The 20,312-nt window shown below is 34.3% G+C and overlaps 1 protein-coding gene across 1 annotated transcript in view; it reads left to right on the forward strand.

Moving 5' to 3' along the window:
- The first annotated feature begins 9,264 nt into the window (after nt 1–9,264).
- The window catches only part of LOC118733034, a 61,641-nt gene continuing 50,593 nt past the window's right edge, over nt 9,265–20,312 (forward strand). Inside the window, exon 1 of the mRNA XM_036462203.1 lies at nt 9,265–9,304. The gene's annotated coding sequence lies outside the window, so the exon portion shown is untranslated. The remainder of the gene's footprint in view (nt 9,305–20,312) is intronic.

Consider the following 20,312-nt stretch of genomic DNA (forward strand, 5'->3'; position numbering starts at 1 on the left):
TTTGTAATAAAAGCGTGTTTTTAGTTTTTTTAACTATAATATTATTTATTTTTATTTTTTTCTAAATATTTTTATTGAGTTGTGTACCACGATTTTGTTTACTAGGGAATAATTGAAAAAGCAACAAACTCTAAGCGGTAGAAGTTATAGCCGCTAGGCACAAGGCTCAATAAAAACATTAAAATAAAAATGTTAATAAGCCACAATAAAATTGATAAATACATTTTTTTTTCGTCTGTTACAACATAACTTTGGACCACGTCAACCGATTGTGATAATTATTTTTCTATCGGAAAGGTAGTGTCTCCGAGGTTTAGGTCTGATCATTGGATCATGAAGAAATTAACAGTACACCAAAATTTTTATATGACAATTGAAGTCGGTTGAGTTTTTTGCCTAAAAATTACTTGCGTTTGTTTGATGTTTATAATTTTTTTATAAAACACTTTTTATTAAGAGTTTTTAGACAAAATTTTACGTATTACAAAATAAAAATAGCCCAAAAAGGTTAAATTTTTGTGTGTATTATGTTTCACATGACTGTATATACATATGTACATACATAAATAGCTCTTGCCTAGCAACGTGCAAAAATGCTAAAAGAAGTGATGCTAGCTTAAATTTAACTTTACGTCTCTTTACGAAAATGCTAGTGTTCACTATTTACTGTATAATTTGTTCGAAAACTGCTAACTGCTTTTGTGGGGCGACGGCCTGGACACCGCTGCGTTAGGTGTTAACTAACTGGTAACTAACTATTTTTTGACATAAAATATCAATAAGAAAAAATTTACCTGATTACTTGGTTATTTATTTAACATAATATACTTGTTTAACATCAAAACATCAAAATTACAATATAAAATTTCGTTCTTTATACTATTTGCCCTGAATTCGAAAAAGCAGCTATGAAGTGCAGAAAAAATTCTATTCAAAGTAATTTTTGTATGTGGATACTGAAATAAAACTTGTTTAAAGAAAACCAAGTGCCGATTACCTTTGCATTACTTTACAACTCATTATACCCGAGCGCACTTCTGCACAAGGGTGTTACAACTTTTTTTAGTTGGTTTTGTCGTAGTTAATTCATGCATTTATCCAACCCCGCGAGGTAAACTACAAGTTGATTATTTTCATCAATTGATAGTTTTTCACTGTCCTAGAGGACTGCAAATAATACGGCTTGGAATACCGAAGTCTCCGTACAATCCTAGGACATTACCCCAATAACTTTCACCTCAGTATTCACGGCACCTATGTATTTGTTTTAAATCTTTAATAGCCAATTTCACGAAAGCCATTTGAGTGAAAACTGATTTTAATTTTTTGAGTTTTATATGAAAATTGACAAAAAATAAAAAATCAGCTGTAAGTGTCCTTAAGTTAAGTTTAAAGATTTCTAAAAAAGATTAGGGCATACTCCCCATACGTATGTATGTTGATATCGTCGTTTAAAGTACAAAACCGCGTATCGTCATTCTGCAAAACCGCGTAACTGACATTGGCTGCCAAAAATTGGATTTGCTCACACAAGCTCTTGGTTCAATCCTTATCCATTCGTCCTGAAATATACTAGCTAGAAAGAGATCCATTTTAAAATGTAAGCGTTTTTACTATCTAGAAATTAATTTATGCAACCTTACATACGCGATTTTGCATTATCTTGATACGCGGTTGTGTACTTTAAACGACGATATGTGTGCGGCAGAGCTATTTTGAGAACCCCATTCTATATTTCACTACCTGCATTGAACTAACGCATTTACATATGTATAAAACAGTGCATTTACAGCAATTATTTGGAGGAAAATGAGGGCCGGTGTGAAAGAGTTAATAAGCGAGCAGGCAATACGTACGAGTATGTAGCATGTATGTACATACATATGTAGCTACGAGTATGTGTACCAAATGAGAACGAAAAACACTTCAAATTTAAAATGCGGTTAGTGAATCATCACAGAGACTATAAAGTAAAAGGGTGACCGTACATACTTACATACATACATACATACATATGTATCTACATACGAACAGTTTAGCTTAAGTACGGGCTTTGGTTTGCGGCGCTAGCATTTTAGTACAACAGAGTTGAAATTTTCAAGTGTAGACATCATACAGATATTCCGTACTTTGAACTCGCTCACCTGACTGAATTCGTTTTAGCCTTTCTGGTGAACGATTAAATTATACTTTTTTATCATTAATAATAATAATAATAATAAATTGGCGCTTACACATATGTATGTTAGTGTTTGGCCGAGCTTCTCCTCCGATTTGTGGCATGCGCCTTGACGTTGTCACACAAAGGGGAGGGACCTGTAGTGGTGCCGTTATTTTACTAACAAAACTTGTGAACCATTTTGTAAATGCGCCAAACAATTAAATTTGAATGCAGAGCGGCAGTATATGTACATATGTATATTAAGTTAGTCCAAAAAAAAATTATTTTTTCTGAGATAGCGTTCGAGGCACCTACCAAAATTTTTCCTCTTGCCGAAGGAGGTGCTGGCACCAAACTACGTTTCTAAGCAGCGTTGCCGTTTTGGTAATTTTTAACCAAAATTTGTAATTTTTTTCTTTATTTATCAAGTTTGGTAATTTGGTAATTTATTTTTCAATTTGGTAACTTTTTCGATTCGGTCTTACACGTCAAATGGTTCTGATTCCACATTAGTAAGTGTCCCGTAAGCGTTTCCTTTTATAGAAATATCAGGTAATCCTGAAAGTTTCGCAAGATGAATGTTGTTCCAGCGATCCTTGGCTACTAGAATGGTTTGATCTTTAACAAACTGTGTGAAAGTGTTATTGCTAAGTATATCCACAGTGCCCTTTCCTGGAAGGTTTTGGGTGGTCCTACCTTTCCCTGTCAGTTCGTCAGCTTTGCAATTACCATCAATTGACCGGTGTACCCGCCAACCATATATATGAGTTGAATTCTACGGAAATATGTTTGTTCTCGTTCAAAAAGTTACGGCATTCAGCGGGAGACTTCACTCTGTCTATGAGTGAGTCGAAAGCTTTCATTCAAGTGTTGAAGTTTTGATATTTTTTCTTGTCACTTGTCTACATACAGTGGTCGAAAAAATTATAGCCGCACCATATTTTGATAAGTTTTAACATATTACAAAAAATTACCAAACTTATTTTATGTGCAGAACAAACATACATATAGAGCCCTAACTGCCAAAATAACGAAAGCGACATTTTTTCAAATTTTATTTTTTTTTGCAGAAAGGCATCTAGGGCTTGATGTGTATGTTTGTACAGTTCTGCACATAACATAAGTTTGGTAATTTTTTCTTGAATTTGGTAACTTTTTTCGGTGATTTTGGTAAAAAATAAAAACATTGTGTGGCAACACTGTTTCTAAGTGTAAATTTAGAGGATGCTCATGTTTATATGTATATTACTCTAGAAGTATTTTGTACATATTTACATATATTAACCAAACATTTGGTTAAGCAACCTAAGAACATTTCAATTTTAAATTAGCTGAAAAAAATATGACTTACAAGCTTCAGTTGTCAGTAGCTTTTTATATAAATCACCAATATGTTTGTCAATTTCAAAGTGGCTCGGTTGCACATTTCAAGGTCATTGAGCACCGCACCCTGTATTGGTTACAGTAGAAAATTGTAAGTTGGTATAGATATTACAAATACCAAAAGGAAAAAACTTAGGGGCTGCCCTGTCATTTGCTGCAATGACATTTTTTTCCCAATACAAAACTTGGACCATTCTAATGTACATATTATGTATGTATGTATTGCTAGCAGCCGATCTCATTTTGTCAATATTACTTTGACGACAAAATGACGCTGCTCGTGGCTTAAAATAATTTACTAGTTCTATTATTATAACTTTATTTTTACGTAATTATATTGACGTTTTGTGTGTTGTGCAGATCATTTGTTTTGATTGTCACTCGGACCATTACTGGCGCAGTGCTCAGGACGTCAGAGTGAGGCACATGGTGCACATTTACATTGTTTCGCTTGCTGTTTTCTTTATTTTGTTCATGCAGCATCCACCCGCGTGACATCACTATACATTAGGGTGGTAAAAAAAAAAAAGTTTGAATTTTTAGTGAGAGCTTCCCTAGGATTTTTCTAAATAGAAAAAAAGGAATACCCACATTTTTTGTTAAAAAAAAATACTAAAGATTAAGGCCCGTATTATGGTTCACAACTCTTTTCAGTTGACTGTAGCCATTGAAAAAGTCGGAAATTTGACACAAATTTTGATATTTTAATAATATTATGTTATTTTAGTGATATTAAAATAATTAAAAGCAAGAAATGGAAATCATTTACGAGTTAAATATGTTTTATCAATGAGCCCGAGGATGCTGGTGCCAGGCAACGGACAGACAACAGCATTTTCAAAGTTGAGTTGAGTTGTGTCCCACAATATCAATTTACAACTTACAACTCAATTATGTTCAGAGTGGCGAATCATAACAGGGGCCTAATGGTTAAATAAACAATTGGTATTGTTATTGGAAGTCCCCTAAGAGAAGAAGAGTTTTGCGATCAGAAATGTTGGTTTTCAAGAAGAATTCTAGACCATTTCTACGAAAAAGTGTTTCATCCCCATAAAAAATACATGAAAAACTGGGCATGGGCTTTGAGAGAGCTTAACATTTGAAAGTTTTTCCCCCGCAGTTATTTTTGGACCACCCTACTATACATACATATGTATGTCTGTAAGCACACCAGCATGACAAAGATCGACGGCACAGATAGCAGGCAATCATATAGGCATACAAGCCGGTCATACGTAGAGGTGATCACGCAAGCAAACAGCAAGTGCGCTTCATATAAGCAATATAGCGAGGGCTTATATTCAATACCCGTTGAATCCTGCAATTTTCACATAAACTACTTTGTAATGTTAGAACCCATCTTGGATTTACCTGTCATCACTGATGTTAATTCTGACTTTGTAATTTAATAGTAAATTCTTCTGTCAAGCGTTATATAAGATCAGCATTAATAGCACCGATGACAGTTAAGTCTTAGGTGGATTTTTATATCAGAATCTAATTTTTGGGAAAAGTGCAGATAGAGGGTATGGAATATAAGCCCTCGATATGTATACCTTATTTATATTCACGCAATAACCGCATTGACATAAAGCCGATTTGACTCAACACATAAATATTTCTTTCCAGCGTTTATACTTACATACCTTTGTCTTTATAGTGCGCTCGATGAAACCGTATTCAAAAGTAAAAGAATTTGAGTTCGCGTTAAGTGAATGATTGAGAGCTTCAATACTTTGCAACCAGAAATTCCTTGAAATTTGTCTCGTTAGTATATTGCAAATTATGTGTGTACCCAATACGAGGCTGACATCTTTGATAGTGTGAAAGCTATCCTAAGACTGTGGTAGTCTCACAGGTTGTATAAAGGGTATCTATGTCAAGGACCAAATGATATACTTATTTCAGGTACTTAAGCTTAAAAAAGGAGGAATGTCTATTTTGTTCGTTACCCTTAACCTTTGTATTTTTATAGCCTTATCCGTTGCGATTCAGATTGGCAGCTCTTATTGCGCTTTTCAGTATTACATTGAAAAAGTCGCAGGAAAAAAAATCGTCTAGAGCTCCTTCCTAATTTGGACGGAGTTGAAGGTTGTGCTTCAGGTCACTCTACACATAATAATAATAATAGATGAGTTAGGCTTTGGGCGAGCACACAAAGGGAAGGGACGTGCAGTTTTTCGTCGACTCCGTATGGCACTTTTACTTTTATGAGAAGCAATTTTTCGCGGCAGAAATACACTCGGACTATTTTTTTTGTTGATCGGAAACCGGGTTTGAACCCAGCCCTGCGGACTAGTAGCGCGCACTGCTAACCACTACACCACAGCGGCGGCCATACATATGAGCAAATCTCACGAGTTGTTTTTTTAGTGTCACTCCTTTCTCTCGGCAAAAAAGAAACGCTAAAGCATTATTCTTGCATTTATTTCAATCAATGGAGTTCCGGAATATCTGTTGCAGTTCAATCAATCAGTTGGTTCATGAACGGCGATAATTGGCGCAGACTCTCATTCAGGATCTCCCTACTTGTGGATAGGAAAAAGTACACTGAGATTCCAATCTACGGGCATGTATTCATCATATCAAATTTTGCTTAATAGCTGGTAGATGGCGACACTTGTGGCCCGTTTTGATGAACAAGATTCTGAACCAATGTATGTATAGGGACGAAGCTCACGTTCCTCCACTTGACCAAGACGCGATGAGAACAGTACCCTACCGGTACTATACCGCTGGCGAAAACTCAGAAAATGCACTCGGTTATATTTGAAGAGAAACATATTGTATAAATCTATGTATAGTGTGTACAAACTTAACTAGGTACTAAAAGCTGTAAAGCAAAATGCTTTGGAAAATATGTTCATATTTACGTCATTCTGTGCGAATCTCTCTGGCAATTGGCAGCTTTGCGTCTAATGAATTGCTGAGTTGGCTTGACTGTTGTGTTTGTCTTGTCTCGTTTTTTTTTGTTTGTTTTTTTTTTTGGGCTTCAGCAGTGCAAGTCTTCAAGTGCTCAGTTGTCGCTCGAATCACACACTTGACACCTCAAACTGCAGGCGCTTTAGTGGTGACTTGGAGAACGTTGAGGCCCGCATTGAGTTATGCATGTGTGCAACACTTGAGCTGACACTTCTGGCAGTCAACGTAATCGCTTTCTTGTAAGTAATTTCCCACTTGCTTTGATGACTTCTTGTTCTGATGGCTGTGCTGTTTTCCTGTCTTTTAACTTTGTGTGTGATGTGATCACTTGGCCGCTTGTCTAGTTGCACTCTGCATGCACTCGGCATAGTGGCCCCATAGGCAGAGTAGTTCCTCGCTCAATTTGAGGGTGTGGATAAATAGATGTTAGATGTACATAAATATACATACAGTGCCGGACAAAAGTATTGGCACAGAGAATTTTTCGCAATATATGCAAAGTTTTTTATTCTAATTTATTTTCAATATTTTTTAATAAAAATATAGTTCGTACTTCACCAAAAAACATAAAAACAAAATCTCTAAACTTTGTGCAAAACTCAGGAAAATTCAATAAATTTGCATACTAATTTGCAACTTTTTATTCAGATTTTTTAGAGAAATTCTAAGTATGTAGTTTTATAGCCCAACTAATTTTAGTATAACAAAGTGCAAGTTTGAAGTATCTAAAAAATTGCGTTGATTTTTGGACATTTTTTTAGTAGAAGGTGTTGCTCATTTGCTCCATACAAAAAATAATTGTCGAACATACTTTGTACGGAAGAACCTGACTGAAAAAAAATTTCCAAAAATCAATGCGATTTTTTAGCACCTACAAGCTTGCACTTTGTTATACTAAAATTAGTTGAGCTATAAAACTGCATACTTAGAATTTTTCTAAAAAATCTGAATAGAAAGTTGCAAATAAGTAAGCAAATTTATTGAATTTTCCTGAGTTTTGCACAAAATTTAGAGATTTAGTTTTTATGTTTTTTGGTGTAGAACGAACTATATATTTATAAAAAATTATCGAAAATAAATTAGAATAAACAACTTTTCAGATATTGCGAAAAATTCTCTGTGCCAATACTTTTGTCCGGCACTGTATATATGTATATAAAAAGTAGAATTATTTGTACGCGTGTGTTTGTATTCACCCAATAATAAAAGGAAGCTAAGTTAACCTGCCAGCTGACTCTTGGAGGTGACAAAAGTCTTATAGTAAATTGTACATTCTAATTTCATGCACAATCGTCTGAGATATCACGCTTATATGCTGATCTATAGACATGGTTTGGGACAAAACGTTTTATGGCCGTATGACAGCTGGCTTTGCATTAATGCGATTTACTTTTGGTATATGTATGTATGGTTTCCTATGGAGATGTGCATGTATTTATATACATACATATCAATTTTTGCATCGTCATCATCATTTTTGCTTTGCATGCCAACTTATAGCATCGTCAGCTGTCTTGGAAATGCTGTTAAAGTGTGTGTGCGCCGCCGCCGTGATATGCTTTTACCATTTCATTTGGTATGCTCCAGCTGCAGTTCTTCAGATGTCGTATAATTTCCATGAACTTGCATGGCGTGTTGTTCAGGCTTTCTGTGCATCCGGCCCGCTTCATCAGCAGAATGGCAGCATGCAAAGCAGGAAAATCGTTTTATATTTATTGAAAGTTGAAAGTGGCACATTTTGCGGATGCAGAAGTTTGTTATCCACCATCATTGACACTAGAGAATTTAATGGCAGTGGGATTGTGGGCGGACGGATGTCTATACTTTTCCATAAACTCCGGATGACGACTGGGGAAATAAAAGAAGCAGTTTGAGAACGATACAGTGAATACTTTCCAGTGCGAAATATTCGGCACTAATTTCTGAACTGGAAATTTGAAACTTGGTTAATAATTTTATTTTCTGCTTGATAAATGCTGCTTTAAAAATGGATAGAGTAAAATTGCTAGTGCAGTGATATGGGTCTGCAAGACCTGCAGGATGTGATTAAACAGTTTTTTATATCTGTATCTGTTAGGGCCAATTTCAAATGAATATTTAAACGGCATTTAAGTTTAATTTTGGATTGTTATTTAAATGCCATTTAACTTTCCTTGGGTTTCAGATCAACTTAATTTAAATGTGGCAACGCTGCTGCTTGCTCCTTGAAATTGTTGTTACATTTTTTTGTTTATTTGCTTTGGCAAGATTGATAAAACAAACTATCTATCAATCTTGGTTGTTTGTTACAAACACAGGGTTGCATATCTCATATTTAAATAGCCAATATTGGCCATTTAAGTGCAGTTTAAATGTATGATCTGAAAATGAATTGTTGAAGTTAATCAAAAATCTATGAAATTGGGCCTTGGAGATCAAAATAACACGGACATTTTAATAGGATATTCAGTTTCCTTGCTGCGCAACTTTCCCAATTATATTAAGGAGTGGTTTCGTATTGATGGATCTTCATCATCATTTTCATCTTTCCGCTAACTTTAACCCAGAGTGGTTAAGTGGTTAGTAAAAACAATGCTCTCTAGAATTTGTTTTTAGAATTTTTATTTTTAATTCTAGTAGCCCTTGAATGTTTCTTTAAAAAAGTTATAAATAGTAAATTTTTTGAAAGTCGCAACCAGTCGCAGGAAAAATACACTATCTTTAAAGTACTTAAGAAATAATATAAAAATCCTTTAATGATAAATCCCTTAATGATAAATGGAAATGTTTAACCCTTTTATTTCTCGCTTTCATTCCAGATAATGCATTTTTATTGAATGACAGAAACCACAAATCAATGTAAGTTAAATTTTACAATCAATTTAGAATCATGTGTAAGTTATTCTACTTCCTGTTCCTTATTCGAGTCAACACTTTAAAATAAAAAAAAAAAATTTCAAACGAATATGGGAAATGTTTCCGCTGCTGGTGTAAAAGTTGCAACTTCAGTCGATTGTCAATATATGCAAATATGTACAGTGAAATCTCTACATAACGAACCTTGATAAAACGAAAACTCAATATATCAACATTTTTTTGGAGTACCCTGAAAAACCCCGTTTCGAAATTTTCCATACGAAAATGCTCCATAAATACTGTCGACTTAAAAGCCTCTACATAGCGACTTGTGTATATATGTCGATGGTTAGGAAAAGCCTCTACATAACGAACTCTGAATATGTTGACTGCCAGAGTCTTGTTATAAAAAAAAACTTTGCACATATACGTTTTTTTTTTAAATTTGCCTTTTTCGTTGTATCGAGGTTTTGATATTCTATAAATATAACGAAACATTTGTCCAACCCCTCCAATTTCGTTATATCGAGATTTCACTGTATTAACATACAAACATGCGTGTGCCAGAATACATATGTGTACCTATGCTAATAGTTTACTGTTAAATACACATCATGTATAAGTGGATTTGTACATTAAGGTGTCCGGTATTTATGGAATTGTTACTGGTTACTCAAAAAACTACTAAATATGAAATTTCAAGTTGATCGGAATAATTTGAGACGTTGCGACTTGAGCCCAAAGCTGTAAAATCTGTAGTTTTTTTAAATTAGATCAAATATTGGACCGTGTGAATGAAAACTAAACAATTGCTTTTTCTTAAAATCGCAGACGTTTTACTTAAATTTATTTGAATAAATCGAGTAAAAGGTCTGAAATTTTAAGAAAAAGCGCTAGCATGGGAGTCAGTTTTTTTATTGTTGAAACAAAAATGGAATCAATGCATTCGAAGTTATATTATGTTTTAAATTCATCATTTAGTAAATTTTCTACTTTTTTTCCCTGATTTTTCAGCATTTTTCGAACTTCATGGTCCGGTCGGCTTAAAGTTTCATATTTTCTAGTTTTAGAGGGCGCTCTGCAAAAATTTAATGTCTACTTTATTTGTATACAAATTATCACCACCCTATTGTACATATATGTATCTGTATATCTGCATTACTATTTTTTTTTTGCTGCTTTACGCTTTAGTAAATATTTTACTTTTGTTTTGACTTTGCGAAGCATTCGCATTGCGGTTACATTCATTAATAACAACAGCAACAACAACGGCAGCATTGTACATACAACAAAAAGAAGTGAAGGAAAATGTTGAACCAAAAGTGGCACTTCCGCTTTGCGTACGGTTCGCTGACAGCAATGGGCCTGCAAGCTTGCAAAGTTAATAAACGCAAACAACCGCACACAAAAACAATGCTGTCTACCAAGTATTTCCAGCTCGAAGAGAGTCTCCTCCGCATGGCGGAATGATAATGATAAGCGTTTTCCTTAAATGCTTTTAGTAAATTTTATTTATTTTTTTCTTCTTACACAGAGGGCTACACTTGTGTTGAATTTATTTATTTACGCATGCTTGAGTTTACTTTGACTGTGCAATAATTAAGTCATACACCGTAAATAAGCTATTTTGTACCAAAGTAAGCGGACATTTTGAATTGATGTCACATGTGACTTTATTGTGGAGGTCATTGCTTCATAGCATTCCTAATGTTTTCTATATAGTAATGTATTTGTGTACATATGTATATATACACAATTCCGTCGTATGGAAAGCAAAATTGACTAAAAAATCCTGTTACACATTATCGGCCTATTCTGCACTAGTAACAAACTTTATCTAACCGGCGAATGAAGGTGCTGACTATTTTTGCACTGTGGTTGTTCACGCTTGCCTGGTTATCAGATTATCTGGTTAAAAATAATTTTTGTACAACAATAAAATACACTACAGAAAAATCATTTTTAACCAGATAACCTGGCAAACGTGAACAACCACAATACTTTCGTATTCTGTGCACTCTTGTTACCGGTAACAATGATATTCAGGTCTGGTCTGCACTGGTAAGAAAAACTATTGTAACCTATTTACCGGTTCCTGTAAATTTTTAAACTCGTTTCGCATTCTGTGCACTCTTGTAACCGATCAATTTTGTTACCATATCATAAGCTGGTAACAAAATGTTGCCCCGTGAAATATGCAATACCAGAATTTACACAAATCTTCATAGCCGGATTGCTGTACATTTTGACTGCATTACCAACGTACCTAGAATCGCGAAGACCTCTACATAATTGTGGTAGCAATTTTTGGTAATACAAATATCTGTTTACGAAATCAACGGCAACGTGGAGAATATATCTGATTGGCTCAGAAAATATGCATTAAATATAAAAATTTCTACAAAAATTAATCAATTTACAGCTACAAAAAATTAAATAAAATTTTCCGGTAACAAAAGTATCGGTACGTGCAGAATATACCTGTTCTAGTAAATTTTTGTTTCGTTATAATTGTGATTTTTCTTCATTCGTGCAAGAGTTTAAAATTTTGAAGTTAATTTGGAGAATTTGAGCTGGATTTTATACGGGTAATAGTGTAAGTCCAAATGCAAAATACGTAGTGTACGCGTTGTGGGTTTTTTAAGCGAACTACGTAATTAGGGTGCCGTGGGAAAGCCGTATTAAATATTATTGATTAAGGCTAAAAGGCGTGTACACTGTACAATTTTCACAGGCGGTTTGTTGAATCAAAAGTTTACATCATTTAACTAAAAGTTGAACGATGTAAACTCCTTTTAAATACAATGAAATTTTTTTAAAGTTTCATCACTGCTATAAAACTTGAAAAGGAGGACAAGGAGGATATTTTTTCTCACAAGAAGGACATAGTAGGACAATATTTCTGAGAGGGACAAATGACGTTTGAGGAGGACAATCCTCCTCAAAGGAGGACGGTTGGTCAGCTTAGTTAAGATAGATTGTAAATTTTCACATTTGTTTGAAAACATTTAGTCAACAGATGGACATAATCTTAGTGCATTCACTATCGTTCTGCTTATAACAATAAATTTAGTTTGCGAATAATAGGGTGTCTCTCCTGCATCATCTACTACGCAGTGGGCTTGCCGTCGATTTTTAAAAAAAGCAATTTAAACTACTTGAGATCTTAATTAAATTCTTGCCTAGTGTGCACAGCTGCATACCTATACGACATGTAGTTGTATCTATGGATAAAATGCCGTTATTTTCTGCTTTTTAGTTTGCCATTAAGAGTTGTCTGAACAAAGTTTGTTGACTTTTCATGGGGAAGTACTGCAAAATGACTCCCTCTTTTTGGCATAAAGATGGTGGTCTACTAGGTATGTACTTGTACATACTATATGTCGTATGTATGTATGTATGTAGCCTAGGGTGGTCCTTAAATGTAGGAAGCAAATTTTTACATCAGATTTCCTAAGCCTCAACTCCTACGTCGATGCTACTATAGTCGAAGATATAACATATAAATTTTGGTTCCGATTGGAGTATCGATTTTGGGTATTAAATGAAAAAAAAATATTTTTAATTTTTTGAGTCCATAGAAGAATCTGTACTTTGCCCTCTGTGAGATACCCCTTAATCGTCTCCAATCGGGACCAAAATTTATATGTGATATCTGTGACCGTGGTATTACCGATTGAGGGGGTGAGACTAAAAAAAAATCGTTCATCTGATTTTTTAAGGACCACCCTAATGAAGCCTTTAGTTATTCTGTAACTTTATTGCGGTAGTTCCACATGTCTAAAGCACACCCCACTTAACTGACCCGCATTTATGTACATTTGTGCCGACATGCCTACACATGGTGTTACTCACTCACTTGTCTGCATTCAAGCTGAAATGCCTACGCAAGTAATTTACATACAAACAAACGCACATACATTTGTATACAAACTGTGTTTACTATGTATTAATTTGAATTTTCATTTTTCTTTTTTGTCGTTTTGTATGCCATTGTTAACTGTTAATTTATTTTCATTATGACTTCATTTATTTATTTGTTATGTCTCGTAGCTTTTTTGCATTTTTAATTAATGCTTTCAGAATGAAGTCAGTCTTTGCATTCGCAGAATGCAAATATGTACGTACTTTTATTTATTGCAATCATGTTGCTTTTCTTTTTACCCCTTTGTGCTTCAATGCAGCAAAAATGCAAACAAATGCAAATGACATTATTGCCAATCGTGTAGACACTGATCGAGCGAATTGAATTTTCAACTTTGAGATGTACAATACATACATACATACCTATGCACATACAAGGTGGCGCAAAAGTAACCATGCGATGTTTTTTGGCTGTAATTAAAAAAAAATGAAAAACTTTGATTCTTCTTGTGGATTATTTTTATTTGGTCTTTTAATTTTTTTTACATCAAGTCGAGAATATGATGTCATGTAAATGGCTGCCGCCACAGTTGATTGCCATTTGAGCCCTTTTTATGGCATTTTCCATCACTTTGGCCAAAACTTCCGGCGATAGGTCCTCACATTCTTGACGGATATTGTCTTTAAGAGCTGCAAGAGTCTGAGGCTTGTTGACATAAACCCGCGACTTCAAAAACCCCCACAAAAAGAAGTCTGGAGCGGTCAAATCAGGCGATCTTGTTGGCCAGTGCAAATCGCCAAAACGGGAGATTAGGCGCCCGGGAAATGCATCCTTCAGCATATCGGTTGTGGCACGTGCAGTGTGTGCCGTTGCACCGTCCTGTTGGAACCACATGTTTTCCAATCCCAATTCATCAAGTTGCGGCAAAAAGAACTCGTTGATCATTGCTCTGTAGCGCTCACCATTCACAGTAACCGTTTGGCCCGCGACGTCTTCGAAGAAAAAAAGGTCCGATGACTCCTCCAGCGAAAACAGCACACCATACAGTGACTTTGAGCGGGTGTAATGGCTCTTCGTGGGTTACACGCGGATTTTCAGTGCCCCAGAAGCGTAAATTTTGCTTATTTACGTACCCGCTAAGATGGAAATGGGCCTCATCACTCATGATTATTTTTGATGAAAAATCATCTTCCTCTTGGTGGCATATCAATATCAGCAATATTCCGCGTTCTGGAGCAGTGTAGCGTAACATTGTTTATTAACGTGTATTTCGCATGTGTTTACTACACAAATGTCAAAACAGAACTGACATTAGGGGCCAATCGCAAAATTTATAGCATTTTCTGATAGGAGGATTACTTTAGCGCCACCTTGTATGTACATATGAATAGGATGGAATATTTATTGTTATATCGTAAGCTGTTGTCAAAGCACTAAACATTTCTTGGCGTTTTGGAACACACACTCAAGACTTAATTCGATGTTATACATTTTATCAGCTGTTAAGTACTTAAATCCCACAGTCATTGAGTTATTTTTTTCTGATTTATAGAATTTGTTAAAAGTGAATAGTATATAATTTAGAAAATACCTACTTATGAAGTTTTTGTTACATAAACTTCTTTCTCCACTTGAGCCACTTGAGTCTCATTGATTTTTTTCTTATACTGTTTTCAAGTTAATGGAAGCCATTCAGCGAGGAATGTAACGAAATCGCACCAGAACTATACTTCACGTAGTACATATGTATGTATGTATCTAATAATTTTTTTGATAACATTCAGTTACAAGTTTATTGTATTATATGCATTTTTCAAATATTTTAGGGCTGGCAATAAATTTTCGTAGATCAGTTCACGAGAATAGTACCAAATTGAATTTTCTAAACATTCTGAATAAAAAGTTTGAAATTTTTATGGACATTTTTTTTTTAAGTTTGAATCTTTTTTGAACTTTGTGTAATGTCTGAAATTTTATTTCTGTGGTACCTGTTTTAGATCGAACTATATTTTAAATGAAAATTATTAAAAATAAATAAATAAGCAGGAGTTGCAATCAATATCATTTTGAATTTTGCTACTATTATTTTGACCGTTGCTGTGCATTTTAACATTTTTAAAATATTTTACGGCTGACAATAAATTTTCGTGGATCAGTTCACGTAAAGTTCTCCTTTTTGTAAATAAATTGTTTTTTTATGGAAAAATGCCATCACGGTGCACATGATTTTTTGAAACACTGGATAGTTACTATTTAAATATTTTATTTATTATACAGTTAAGAGTTATGCATTTAATTATCCCGAAGATAGGAAATTTAATATTTTATATATATTGTTGCTGCCACCCCCTTGGATTGTTCTATATCAATGAAAATCTACCCCTTTTTTGTTATTTTTAAATAAAAAAATATTTATAGGTCGCCAAAAGCGGTCGACGTTTTCCATGTGCTTTCTTTGGGGAAAAAATTATTTTTCGTGGAGATGTTATAAAATTCTTGGAAATCAATAGTTTTCGATCGTCAAACTGTGCTTCGCTTAAAGAGATTTCCTATAATGATGTCCAATTGTTGATTTAACCATTGTTTTAATACTAATCATTATCTATTTGCATTTTTTGCGTTTTTGGAGGTCCTATAATAAATAGCCACTTTAAAAAAAATTTTAAATAAACGACTGGGTATTATTGCAAGTCTTCTGAACAGAAACCGAAAAGCGTTTTGAGCGATCTCTAAATATTATTTGATTTGATATTATTTGATTTTTTTTTGACCACCCTAATATACTTACATACATACATAAGCTGAATTTTGAAAAGTATGCCACCTTACCATTTGTTGAAGTAAATTTTCCACTTTTTATTTCAATAATTCACATAAATATTATGTTCTCACTCATTTGACTTCTTCGTAAAAACATAAATACGTATCACATTTCATGATTGACAGCATGATCATAACGAAAAACTCGAGACTACCCTGCAGGCAAACCGCGGACTAGTGAATCAAGTTTCTAGTTCCGTGCAAGATCTTTATCGCCAAAAACGAACCAGTTCAAAATCAGCGAAATGTGGTACTTTTAAAATAACAATTTTATTTCACTTTTTTATTAGAAATCTATATCTAAGGTGACGAACTTAGAACCAATAACAGCGAGCACCACTGCAAAGTCAGCTACAGCCAAAGGTATGTAAACGTGCATTTCTTACAATAGTTCAAAGAAATTTAATTTCAAATTGAAAAAAAAAAAAACATTTCTTTGTAAATAATTAAAAATCGCACACGGACGAAATATCATTATACTTTTTTCTTTCTCTGTCGATTTTAGAACTGGTTCGGAACTGTAGAACTTAGAACTAGTTCGGAATTATCGAAAAAGGGAAGCAGCGGGGGACAATTGACACTTCCTAGGACATCGTCATGTTAAATTCGACAGTTGTTTGCATGCAAAAGAGATTTATCGCGAACCAGTACTGGGTCAAAATGTACTAGAAGCGCACCAGTTCAGAACTAGAAATTTTCCCCGCAGGTTATACATATGGTACGTATGTACATATGTGTGTATATACATATGTATGTACAGGGTGCGGCATAATGGAGTCCAACATTTCAGAAAATCACTAAACGGGCCCCCTAGAGGGAGGTGGTCGGCCAGCTACATGGCGTGAACGATTAGGGTTTCAGTAGTCAACATGATGAATGAACAACGGGGCTTTCTAGTGGAAGTTTTTTTCTTTTCCAAAAAATTACGAATCTATGATTGTAATGCAGAGACGCGTTTCGATTTAAATGTAGACGAAAGTCTTCCTGATCTGAAAACGATTTTGAAATGGTTCTATAGAGGAAATCTGCAAATAGCACCGCACTCAGAGCGTCAATAGAGCGGTCTCCAACACGTCATGCTCGGAAGCATGCCGCTGCTCTTCCGGTATCGGATATTATTATTGCAACCTGCTTTTTTTAACTTCACCTCGTAAATATCGGACTGTATTATGCCGCACCCTGTATCTAAGTATTTACTTTATATTGCTCATTGTAGGTACTCGAAACGTGCTAATTGATTATAGTTCCTTTTTATGTAGGAATCAGCGCATTCTTGCACAAATTCGCACGCACGTACATATGTATGTAAAAGCGATCAGCTTACTTAAAAATGAGGGAAAAGTACGACCCTGTTAGAAATTCACGCGACGAACACCTTGCGCGCTCACCGGAGCTGAGGCAGTTTGAACACGTTCGAAATGGCTTAACGTTGAGTCACAAGCTAAGCAAAATGTAAAGCAATAAAAAATAAATATTTGGCGCTCCCATTTTCTCTTAGGTGTTTGGCCGAGCTCCACTTGCCGCGATGCACATACAACACAATTCGCCATACATCATACGGACATCAACAAAAATTTTACATTTTAAAGAATTTTAACAGAAATTGTTTATCTGCCTCCATTTTTATGCTCGCTCCATGAAAACTAATCAAGTATGACACCGCACACTCGGTTTGCGCATCGGCGACCAAAATCAAAATTTTTGTATTTTACACAGATGGTATGGGAAACCGTATGTGTAGACATAAAACGGTGAAATACACGAGACATACTGTGGTGTATTTAGCCTATTAAAGGCCCGTATGCAGTTCTCAAGAAAAATCACAAGAACAATTTTTCATTATTTCTGTTGCTAGGAAAAGTATTTTGCGGTTGCTGTAAATTTTCTTGAAGAAATAAATATACAAGTTTTTTTTTTTCTTAAAGGCTCAGTTAGTCTACATAGACTTAATTTACGTAACGTAACCTAATACATTGGCCAACGCAATATATTTTTGTTCACGATTTTTTTTTTTTGATGTGGCTTATAGGCAAAGTGACCATCAGCTGAAAAGGAAAATACAAAAACAAAATACTATTTTCGCTTCTGGTTAAGCTGGCGTGTTGAGTAATCATTTAGTAAGTTAAGTTTAGTCTGGACTAAATAGACTATAAGAGTTGCATACTGATTTAATAAATTTTGATAGAAGAAAACTTATTTTACATTTCTTGTGTGCCATTTTATATGAATTTTAAGTTTTTCTTGAAAGCTGTAGACATGCCTTAATGTTGTAACATAAATGGAGGGATCTATAATCTTACAACGACTCTGAACGGCAAATGGATTTTTTTAGAAGTTTTTTTTTTCATGGCAGAAATACACTCGGGGGCTTGCCATTGCTTGCCGATGAGTGAACGCTGTTTGATAAAACTTTATCTATTTTTAAGATGCAGCTCCCACCAGGAATCAAACCTGGTCCCTGCCAAGTGGTACAACGCACCTCTTACTACTAGGCTACGGCCTAGCGAGCTTAGCTTTTGTGCTTTCTGGCTTTTGGGGAAATTTCTTTTTAATACATTTTAGAAGAATGTGTGGGATTCAATGCGTATTTTTCAGAATAACGTGGAGAAATCTCCGAATGATTTTTAAACTAAACCATACTTGCATTTAAAAACTAAACTCTGTTGTATCTGCAAGTTTTTTTTAAATAATTATTTCAACTGGTTTCTCTTTCAATTATTGCTTGCATGTGTGTGTGCTTCCAGCTACATACATACCTTGATTGCCTTTATCACACAAATTAACAAACATTGTTTAATTACCCGCTTGAGCTTAAGAACAGATTTTTCAACTATACGCCAATTAGCCGGCGGACTCACTTGCTAAACAATAGCACTTAATAGGCACGAAATTACATACATATGTATGCAAAGAAATACAACCGAGTTTCACTTTCGCTCGTTTATGACACATGACTCGTAGTCAATTAGCATTTTTTGGGGTCAGACATGTAACTCACATAAATACTATCGATGTGAACGATAATAAAAAAATGTTTAATTCCTTTAAATGACATTTTCGTATATGGTAAATACGTACTTATTTATGTACATGTGTTGCTGTACATGCAAGTAGCAATGAATAAAATGACGAAAGTATTCGGTTCAGTGCCCAATGCATTTATCTAAAATGATATCTGTACTTATACATACGTATGCACAGGTACAGTTACGAATGCGTGCCAATACCTACATCCATATACAAAAACTGTATACATTTTTATTTTTAAAATTTCAATGTAATGTCTATTATTTTTGTAATATCTTCACCTTTTCGCTTAACGGGTTTTAATGGTTTTTAGTGCCAGCCAAGCGCTGCCAAGAAAACCGTTTGCCAATAATTCATAGATAGTTTTAATTTCTCTTCGTTTATGTGCCAAAATATGCATTTTATGTCAGATGCATACATACATACATACACATGTGCGTTCAACAACACAACTAGAGCAAATAAATCGAGTCCACTTTTTGGTGAAGTGGCGTGACATGGTATTCAAATTGTCTATTGGAACATGGAATGCCAAAAAATATGCTTAATGCTTAAACAAAAATTATATAAATCGCAGTTTCAAACTTTATACAGAGTTTAGAAAAATTCCAAAAAATTTTATGTAAATTTCGAGCTTTTTAGCCAGATTTTTATAAAATTTTTGGGTATGTAGTTAACAGGCTTCTACATACAATTTGAGTAAAATAAGTGTTAGATTTTGCTTCTTTTTTTTTTTAATATAAATAACGAAATTTAGGAAAACTGGCGTTGACTTTTTTATTTATTTTTTTTTTCGCAAACGGTCTTGCGCATATTCTTCCACAAGAAATTCAAGTTTATATGGAAAAAAAGCGCAAAACGCCGTCAAGAAAAAAATATATTAAAATTCAATGCGATTTTTTAGCTGCTCAAAATTCGCACCTATTTTACTCAAATTTCATAAGCCTGTTAAATGCATACCCACAAATTCTATAAAAATTCTGGTTAAAAGGCTCGAAATTTAGACAAAAGTTTGTGAAATTTTTCTAAATAAATAAAGTATGAAATTGTAATTTATATGGTTTTTATTAAAGCATTATCATCGAAATCATCTTTTAATAAAAAATAACAAAATGTTCGCTTGGAAAACATTGTAAATATTAAAAACAAGATGCCATTCATCCACTTTTGACCGCCAAAGTATATGGAAATTTTTCTTATGTGCGCTTCTTTTGTTTGTACAAAAATTATAAAAATTCAAAAAATTTTCACCGAAATTTCCAATTTTAGAAAAATTTTAAGTATGCAATTCTGTCCCAT

The sequence above is a fragment of the Rhagoletis pomonella genome, unplaced genomic scaffold (genome assembly GCF_013731165.1).
Source record: "Rhagoletis pomonella isolate Grant_MI unplaced genomic scaffold, Rhpom_1.0 Rhpom_scaffold_00002, whole genome shotgun sequence".
Classification (NCBI taxonomy): domain Eukaryota; kingdom Metazoa; phylum Arthropoda; class Insecta; order Diptera; family Tephritidae; genus Rhagoletis; species Rhagoletis pomonella.